The sequence below is a fragment of the Corvus brachyrhynchos genome, unplaced genomic scaffold, assembly GCF_000691975.1.
Source record: "Corvus brachyrhynchos isolate BGI_N302 unplaced genomic scaffold, ASM69197v1 scaffold115, whole genome shotgun sequence".
Classification (NCBI taxonomy): domain Eukaryota; kingdom Metazoa; phylum Chordata; class Aves; order Passeriformes; family Corvidae; genus Corvus; species Corvus brachyrhynchos.
In genome coordinates this window covers 18,333,308-18,343,150 of record NW_008239553.1, presented here as the reverse complement: position 1 = coordinate 18,343,150, position 9,843 = coordinate 18,333,308, and the positions used below count along the sequence as shown (strand labels likewise).

General features: G+C 43.8%; 1 long non-coding RNA gene across 3 annotated transcripts in view; it reads right to left on the bottom strand.

Annotated features, from left to right (window-relative positions):
* Nucleotides 1-1,769: 1,769 nt before the first annotated feature.
* LOC108448571 overlaps nt 1,770-9,843 on the bottom strand; it is a 10,328-nt gene continuing 2,254 nt past the window's right edge. For all 3 annotated transcript variants that reach the window (XR_001864508.1, XR_001864510.1, XR_001864509.1), the window contains exons 3-4: nt 6,014-6,058; nt 1,770-3,128 (exon numbers count right to left, since the gene is read on the bottom strand). This is a non-coding gene — a long non-coding RNA (uncharacterized LOC108448571). The remainder of the gene's footprint in view (nt 3,129-6,013; nt 6,059-9,843) is intronic.

The window sequence follows — 9,843 nt, the reverse complement described above, 5'->3', positions numbered from 1 at the left end:
ACTGATTCAATTTTTTTTAACCAGGGAGATTATGACTAATATTTTCTGCTGCTTGTGTGTGTGGCTTGGTGTTCCCTAAAACTGTACTACACTGATTCCTTATTTTCTTTAATTATGAACCTAAAGATGCTCTCTTTTGGTGTGTTCTCACTTGCTTTAGGGTTTGTTTTGGTTTGCTTGGTTTTTTGTTTGGGATTTGGGGGGTGGGTTTTGAGGTTTGGGTTTTTTCTGATTACAAAAAAATAGGGACTACTTCTAGGTGAAGTAGTGTGATCCTCCTCCCCTCTCCCCAAAATAAAAAGTGGCTCTTCTGAGTATCAATCTCCTTTAGGAAGGTCTGTTCAATCTCTGGAAGATTAGGGACATGTATGAAGGAAGATAGTTGTCAGGGTTTAGATCAAAGTCGGGGATTGGTGAGGGACAGGGGACTGGGGAGAAAAAGGAATCACCAAGCTGATCTCAGAGACTGCAAGGCATCCAGCACCTTCCCTCTTAGGGCTACATGTACCTTTTTCCTGCTACTTTCAAGGAGTTGAAATAACTATTTGAAAAATAAGGAAAATTGCTCTTCACATAAGGCCTAAACAATACTGAGCTGAAGCTTTAGGAAAATATTGGTCCCTTTTTTGCCTCTCAGACAATCAGAAAATCCTTTGCGTTTTCTGTTTCAAAAAACCCTAAAAATAATGGATAGTTCCTTTCAGAAATTACCAGTAACACCCCATTCTTTCCAGGTTTTCAGAGCTCACAGTAGTGGCTGGGTAGATGAGGCCATCATGAGCCAGAGACATCATCAGCACAGAACACTCTGCTATTTATTTAGATTCTGAAAAAGAGCCTTCTTGCTTATTTTCCTAAAATAATTAAAATGCATCACTTAAGTTCCGATTTGCTAAAAAAAAAAAAAAAAAAAGAAAAAAAAAAGGCGTGGGAGCATAAATGTTTTGGCTCTGAGCTGACAGTAAATATATCTTCACATCATATTTTTATTTTACCGTTTCCAATGCATCTATCCTTCCTAGGCCCTTCCCCTCCCCCATTAATCTCTGAAGTGTCTGAAAGAGCCCTGCAGCTCACAGCATTCTCTCTCTCCCCTCTTTACGACGGGAGATCAGATGTATTACCTTCCCCTTCTGCACGCCTGATGACGGGATGGAGGAGTGGGTTCAGCCGGGCTGTTGGGGCCCGCGCCCGTGGTTGGCACACGGAGCGCAGCCGAGGGAGCCCCGCTCCGCGGGCGATTGCTGAGCCGGAGCTGGCGCTTACCCCTGTCTGTGCGGGCGTCGGGCACCGTTCGGGGCTTTGGTGCTGCTTTGTTGATGGGTTTTTAACCCGCAAAACAGGTCGGGGGGGGCGTTACCCCAAATTCCTCCACTGCTGACTGCCTACCCCGGGAAAGGAGTTTCTTGGATTAAACTAGGGGGAAATATAAATATAAGTTTGTTTCAATCTTTATTCCCCTCGAAAGCTGAGAAATGTCTGTTATTTACAGGCTGCGCAGGGAAGCCAGCTCGATATTAATTTAAGAAGGGTAACTCCAGCACTGCTGGTGCTGTTCATTTGCAATTCCTACACACTGGCTATTATGTGCAGGGAACTAATCCTGCCTTGCCTTGAAAACAGAGCTTTCACTTAGCTCGCTGCGCTCCTCAGATTTCCTTTATAAGAGAGACGTTGTTTTGCTGGGATTTTATTATTTTTAATAACATTACATAGGTATTTGAATTCTCCCAATAAGTGTGTACTGCTTTTTTTGCTGTTGTTTTTTCTTTCTGGCTCTTTCTCTCATGAGCCTTTGGGCTCCTGCCGTGCTCGCGTTGTTGCCGTGGGACGGGATAGTTGGTAGCACCCATGTTTCGTTCCTCCTCCCTGTTGTAGCTGTCGGCGGTGAAAACCAGCCCATAGGCACTGCATAATGGCCAGCCCTCTCACACTCTGGATCGGTGTTCGGCCACGGAGCACCGCCGAGGCTTAATTGCATGCATCTGCTGGCATTTACTGAAAGGGCGAGCGATATGGGCCATGCTACCCACCAGGGAATCCGTGCCTGAGAGAGCTGTCTCCTCGTAGGCAGGCACTAAGTCCGGCAAAAATCAGGCAGGCTGGTCTCCGGCCGCTAAACTCAAAGTCCTGAAATCCTGAACCCGCTGACATGAAGCGAGCCCTTGCCTCTGCGACCCCTTGCAAGCCAAGGCTGGCCCCTCCGAGGAAAGAAAACCCAGAGGCCAGTGTAACAGACCCCGGCCCACCCAGCCACATTTTCCCAGAGCACCGAGAGCACCCGAAGGTAGCGAGCGACTCAGCAGTCCCGGACCGGGCCAGATCTCATTCAGACCGGGCCTGAGGGGCTGGAGCATCTGATGGTCGCTAGTAAGACGCGTTTAAAGCGTTTATTGGCATTATGGCAATACAGTGCACGGTCAAAAACAATTCAAGAAGTTACACACCACAGCCTTTCCCGCCAAACCCGAGGAAGAACCTCCAGTTCTGCACGAAATTACTCCAGGAATGAAATAATGCTTGCAATTTTAGTAGGATTTTAGTTTATGTAGTAATGTCTCTCCGACTTCGCAACCGCCTTTCCCATCCTATCCCCTGCCCCGGGGCAGAATTGTTCCCTACGATGAGTCGGCGATTATCGAAGAGCCTGACTTAACCTCGAACACCTGCCTGGAAGATTTTGGGACCGATTATTTTGTAAAGTACTGTCCCTCGAGTCGGCCAGAATCCAGATTTCACAGCCGCATTTCGGAGCGCTCCGATGGCGCCTCTGCCTCTCGTCAGGGCTCTAGCCCGTTTGACAAACGCAGCTTCTCCTTCTCCCGAGGAGACGATGAACTCACGCTAACACTACAGCCACTAACTTCTCCGATCTCTCACTCCCAATCCTCACTGACCCGCTCCCCAGTATCCCTCATCTCTCACCCCGCCTTCACCCCCCACACCCCCCCCATTTTTCTTTTTGGTTCTAGCGAACAAAACCAGGCACTTGATGCCAGCACACTGTCCTGAGCTGCTTGTGCATCATGACTTCGCAGACCTCATTCATCACGGATCCTTCTCCCGGACAGTTCCCACTTTGGCTGTCAGGCTTTTCTCGTCACGTCACCTTCTTCCTCCACAGATACCTAATCAGGGAGAGAGCACATCCCAGGCACATCCAAGGCAGAAAAGTCCGCCCACCCCCACCTTCCCGTGCTCCCTGCGACCGCCCTTCAGGCCTCATGGCTTGGGTTTCCCAGGGCTCAAGAAATACAGGAATAGAGAAAAGGGCTCAGCTCTGCAGAACCTGGTGCTAAAGCAGCTTCCCCGGATTCCAAGTTAAGGGCACTGATTCAGTGACGAATTTCCCCAAGCATGACACGACAGCACCAAAAAACTTTCTGACCGGGCTGTTCACATCAGTTCCTGCCAAAAAACTTTCAATTCTGGAGAACGATGCTGCTGAGATAGCTAACGGCATCTGAAGCTTAGGAAATGCTGAAGGCCTGGTTAGCAGAGAGAGGAAAAAGCAGGCATTGGGGAGAGTTGTTCAAGAGCTCCTAATAAAGTCCCACTAAATCTCTATTTTTCTCAGAAGAAAGGTAAAGGTATGAGGGCATCCATTCAACCCTTTTATTAGTATTTTTTTTAAAGCATGAAAGAAGGTACAATCTTTAAGAGATTGCTCATGACTTAAGTGATGACTCATCACACGGTTAGTAGCTTTTCAACTATCGGCTACCACGAGATGTCCATTAAAGCATTAAAACAAAACAAAACAAACACACGAACAAACAAACAAACAAAAAAAAACCACCACCAAAGCAAAACCAACTAAACAAAAAGGAGCTGCAGGCCCAAACTCCCATGAGTCACCGTGTTTAATAACTAACTAGGTTCAACTCTGCGTGTCTACGTGTGTTTGTATTTTCACTGTCAAAGAATAAGCGTGTATGTTCTTCACATGTTAGATTTGCAATTTCGTGTTCATTTCGACATTCCCTAACGACCCATCCCACAGAGGTGTCTAAAAGCACCTACAGATTATCTCCTATCTCTCTACTACTCTAATGTGACACACCTACTTACATTTTAGGGGTAAATAATTTGAGAGAGATTTACAGTTCAACCCTCTCAGCAGACAGGAGGAGAGGTTTGCGTGGAATATAAATTCAAGAATGTAATTCTTTCTCAAACAAATAATCTGTTCCCTTTCAAATATAATTAATGTTTTGATAGTGCATTTCTTGTGAGAGAGAGATACAAAAACAGAGGCAACCTCTTGGATCTCTGTTTGTATATCTTCAACAGGAATTTACAGTACCTATCTTGTGAATGTGACAGATAGAGTGTTTTAAACATTTAGAATTCTATTTATTAGAACTAGAGCAGGAAGCTGATAGGTCTTTGCTATCCACCGTGCCCATTTTATGCACGGTTTTGTTGCAAAGGAAATTGCAGTTGCAGGAGGAGGGCATTAGTCTTTCAGGGGGATGAGAAATGTTCGCTAGCTCTCAGGGTGCAGACTTCTGTCCTGTTGTGCTCAGAAGGCATATGTCCTTGTGCTTTGTCTTTCATTCTCCTCTCTCTTTCCTCCGCGGGATTGAACCTATGTCCCTTTTCTTCTCACGTAGAGAGTTAAAGAAAACAGTGGGCGTATTTTGGTTTTGAGTCTCCAGCATTCACACTGGTCCGGGCAACGATGTGTTTCAAGTCATATAGTCTAAACAAAACCATTTTTGAAAATGCCCAGAACATTCGTCAGATGCTTTTAAAATACTCTTATATGATCATATGGTTCATTAGCTATAGATCTGCTACCTAATCCAGCGGGGGTGAGTTGTCTTTTTTCCCCTTCTTCCCCTCTCTCCCTCTCTTTACTTGTTTCTCTCTTTGCTTGCTATCACCGGTCTCAGAGGAAGGTATACAAAGACAATTCTGCCACGCTTGGGAACACAAAATTCACTGATATCTCTTCTCAATGCCTTTATAATTTCTAAAGCGCAACACAAAACCGTCTTTGTGAGGAAAAAAAAACCAAAACCAACCAACCAACCAACCAAACAACAAAAAAAAAACCAAAACAAACAAAAAAAACCCCAAAACAAAACAAAAAACAAAACCCCAAAAAAAACCTCCAAACCAAAACCCAAAAACCCATCAAAAAAATCAAAACCAGAACAAAACAAAACAAAAAACCAAACCCATACACCCAACCCCAAACCAAACCCAGAAACTATCTTTTAACTCAAAATGCTATGAACACTGGAAATCAGTTTGAGACCAAAGCCATATGGACACTCCTATCTAGTCCATGAATGGCCAGATTCGACTTCCACAAGTATCAAAAGTATATTTCACATTCATGCCACTGCATTGGGTTCCCATTATGTCTCTAGCCTAATAATACATCTTGCCATACAGTTCATTTTCCAATGTCATATTATTTTTGAAAAATCGAGTATTAATCAGAAGAGCGGAGAAACTTTTAAAAGCCTTGGTTTCCAGCTGGGGTTGCCTTGCCTCACCTCACCTTGCTCAAGCCGGTATTTTCAAAGAAAGGGAGGACACATCTGAAAATGACTCTTCATAGAAACTGCCAGACCTGCAGTCGGTCTGAAAGTCTTTAGCAACAATAAACATTAGGAATATGCGTCATTACTAACCTTGAAAAAATAATCAATGGACTTAGAAGAGTGGTATTTGCGTTTATAAAACAGTGCAAGGAAGGCCCTCTAGTTGTACAGGAAACAGACCTGGCTATTCCGATGTCAGGCTTTAAAAAAAACCCAAAAAACCCTCCATTTTTTTTTTCGAATTTATAATCTCTAGATAGATTATTACAGACCCATAGGATGTTACCTCCCTACACAGGGTTAGTATAACTTAGATTTGGAGTATATAATATTGTAATTTTAAATTTTATTATATGTACTGTCAGGATTTACCTTTTCTAGAAACTCCTAAAATGTCTTGTAAACACCTGAACACTATGACAGAGATAACCTTAGTTCAATACAAAGTTACCAACCTCAGTCATTGAGATCCAATTAATTCGATGTTTGCCTCCAGTGATCTGTGAAAAAAAAAAAAAAAAAACATACGGAGAGGGAGGCGACGGACACACAAAAAAGGAAAATATTTACCGCATTGATCTGATAATATCTAAGAAAATGTCAAATACACACTTTTTAACTATCGTCTTCTAAAATTGCAAAAAATAGTAAAAATAGCTTTGGTACCTCTGATATGCAACTGGTCTTTTTTCGCCAAAGGCTAACATTAGGGACGATCGCACTTACGTTCAGAAAATATTGTTATTTTTCTTAATGGGGAAAATTGGACTCCCGCGACTTAGATCTGTGGTTTTTAGAACTGGGATGGAAATTGGACTGACACCACTTTGCACTTTAACAATCGGATTTCGTCAGGGTACAAGTTGTTTGTTTAACCCGACAGCTCCGTGCACCCCGTCGCACGCTTTTACACACTCATTAAAACGATTATTCACGACCTGTCGAGTGTTTTCTCGTTCATTCACAGGAAAGACTTAGAGCTCTAAGATTCAAGAGCATACGGTCAGCTATACCACTGGCCGAGGGGAGAGATTACTTATCTCTGTGATCATCTGATGCGAGGCTGTCTTATCTCTACAGGTTGTAAAGCAGCAGTTCCTGGACGTAAAAGGAGGGAAAAAAAAACCTCCCCCCTCCCCAACAAAACTTGCCGAAAGCAAAAGCCGAGGAAGATAAGTGAAGAAGGTCTCAACACTTGCTCAGCACGGCGCGGGTCCTGTTCCGCTTCCCAGCCCGTGGCCTTCCCTCCCTGCACCTGGCTCTCACACCGGCCCCCGCCAGCTAGCCCTGATCCCGAGCTCGCTCCCCGCCGCCGAGGTGCCTGGGTCGGCACAGTCGAAGCGGAGCGGGGAAGATACGGATAAAGCAGAGCCCTCCCTGGAACGGCTGCGAAAGAAAATGCGGGTGTTGGCTGGAAAAGCGTGTTAAAAAAAACAGATCAAAATGTCAGCCTTCTGGGGTCCTGAGAGGAGATGGCTGGAAAATAGGCCTTTTAGCAGAGATGCTGGGGCGATTCCTTTTGGACCTATTAAATCATTAAGCAAAAAAAGCAAGACAAAATACCTCCTGCTTTGAGCACTCTGATATTTGGATGCTGATCCTTCCGTTTTGTTTGGTTTGGTTTGGTAGGCTTTTTTTCCTTCAATATATCGATTCCTGATTTCGATATTCAGATTACTTCCAATCCTTACATTCCATCTATGAGGAAACCCCAGGGGCCACTCTGTTGCTGGGAAGGTGTTTTACACTTACAAAGGAAGCCAAGGGCCCGGAAGGCGAAGCACACATCAACTCCTGTTCAGCCTCTGCGGATCCAGAAACCCATTTTTCATTTGGAAAATATCTAAACATAATGCCCCTTTATTTAAATGAACCGACCCCGAATGCAACAAGGGATTTTAATCTGAAACGGTTTCCTAATTGCTCGAAAGGCAAGCACGTATAAGTAATTCGTTAAACTTATTGGATTGCAATAATCCACTATCAGGTTAGCTAAGAATGGATCTGTCAAGTGTGTTTCCTAGTCTAAGCTCTTTCTTTCAAACCAATCTGGTATAATAATTAGCAGACAAAGAACCCGAAATATGTAAGCAAATACCTAAAAATCTGCATAAATACACATACTAATCAATAGCAAGCTACTCAACACTTGTCTTATTGATGAAGAGACAATCGATTTTGCTGTTCCAACCTGCAATCAGAGATCTGTATTTAATTATTAGTACTTTTACCTTCGCTGATTTAGTAATAAAAATAGAGGTAATATGTCCTACCCTTCCACCTAAATGCAAATGACAGTGATGACATAACTAAAGGCAACTTACGCTTCCCAGCAAAACAAACAACTTTGCTCAAGCAGAATAAACAAGCAAGCAAGAAAAGAGCTGCCTTTTCTTATGAGTGCTAGATGACACCTTCACAGTCAGAAAAGATCGGACAAATATATACATGCATATACACACACGTGTGTACACGTGTATATGTATAGCAATAGAAAGATAAATATAGAGGGAAAAGTTCATTGATAAAGCAACAATGCCATTTTTATTTGCAGAATTCTCGTCTGTTTTCTCATAAACCCATATGAGTATGTGTATACTATATGCTAATCAAAATACCCTTGCCATTTTGTACCACTGTGAATGTGGTACAAAACCTAGACTGCATTTAGAGTCCTCTAGATGCGCTCGCCATCAGAAGTGCGGCTCAGAAGTCTAAAAAGAGATTTACTTATCACCAGCATATTGTGAAGTTGCCTATGAGCCATAGCATTAAATATATAAATGTATATGTGATGTGCTTAACCATACCCCACCATAGACCTCTGTAATAATCTGTCCCAGCTTCGTTTTGTTCAGGGTCTAGTGAAAAGTCTAATCGCAGCCATCATCCCCATTAGAAAATATACTGGTGTGGGGGTGAAGGAGCGTTTGGGCCTGCAAGGGGAATAAAAAGATGTGAAACGCAACTTACAACATCACCAAGATTTTTGATTCAAAAGAACAGTTTGGTAACCAGTGAATATTACCTGCATTTAATTTATGAAATTATTGTATCCTTTTGGGGCATGCCACTCTTCACAATGAGCTTGTGCATCATTTTTTATGAGAATACAACTTTTTTGTTGTTGTTCTTTTTGTTTGGCTTTTTTTTTTCCTGGTTATGTTCTAAGACTGAGAAAGGGTTCCTCTTTTTCCTCTATAGCCAGGCTTCGATCAGATTTTTTGGCAGGTATTTGTCTCCTCTTGGATATGATTAATTTAGCAGGCTAGTTAATATTAAATAGTTGAGATGAGATAATTTCTGAGTAAAAGCAAGCAAGGTGGGGGCGTGGGGTCGAGAGGCGACAGAGAGGGGTTCTCTTTCTTCCACTAACCAACAGTGCAGGGCAAACGCTTAGCTTGGAGGGCCTCCAAGTTTATGGGGAGCTCGGCGAGGTCTCCCCCGCCGGCGGGCCGCTGCAAACCCTGTTCCTCCGCCACCGTCACGGGAGAGCTGCCGGGAGCGCCCTGAAGGGGAAGAGCTCCTTTCACGTGTTTCTACTTTCCTGTAAAAGATGCCCCTGCGAAATCATTTGTAAAGAGCTCTGAATTCCCCACTGAGGAAATAAAAATCAACCCAAGAGAGCCCAGGCTTCGTGTCGCCTTTGTAGTTCGAAATTCAGGCTCCCTGGTCAGGCAGCTCCGGGCGAGGAGAGGTTTCACCTCTCGGGCTTAGGTTAAGCAGTTCTTTGCAGCTAGCTTTACAGGGATGCTTTACTCACCTTAGGGTAGGGTGACAATGGCAGGCTTTTCTCAGACTCCCTCCCGTTTAGTCTTTCTTCTCAAATCACGGATAACCCCAAATACACTTGGAGGACTCCCTAGAGATAATTCTTTGAAATGGACTTTGCATTCATTTCCCCGATTGAGAGCAGCAAATCCGCTCGCTTTGAGTCTAATTCGCTAGCCTGATACTGTATTCTGTTACAAGGTATTGAAGAGGAGGGAGGAGGGGAGGTTGCTAGTTGTTGCTTTGGTTATTTGTTTATTTTGGCAGTTTAATTATTTTTTTTATTGTTGTTTTTCAAGTTTTCGCTGGTTTGTTTTGCTCCAGCGGAGCGAGAGGTGAGTTTAGCAATCACTTTCCCGGATCGGAGCATCCTGGACTAGTTCGTGGGAAGAGGTCTTTAAACTCCTTTCCCTAGGGCAACATCTGTCTGTTGGCAGCTAGAAGAACGCAACGCTAAGTCTGTATGGAGAAGGACACTTCAGATCTTTCCTCCTTTCTGAGGGGAGGGAGGCGG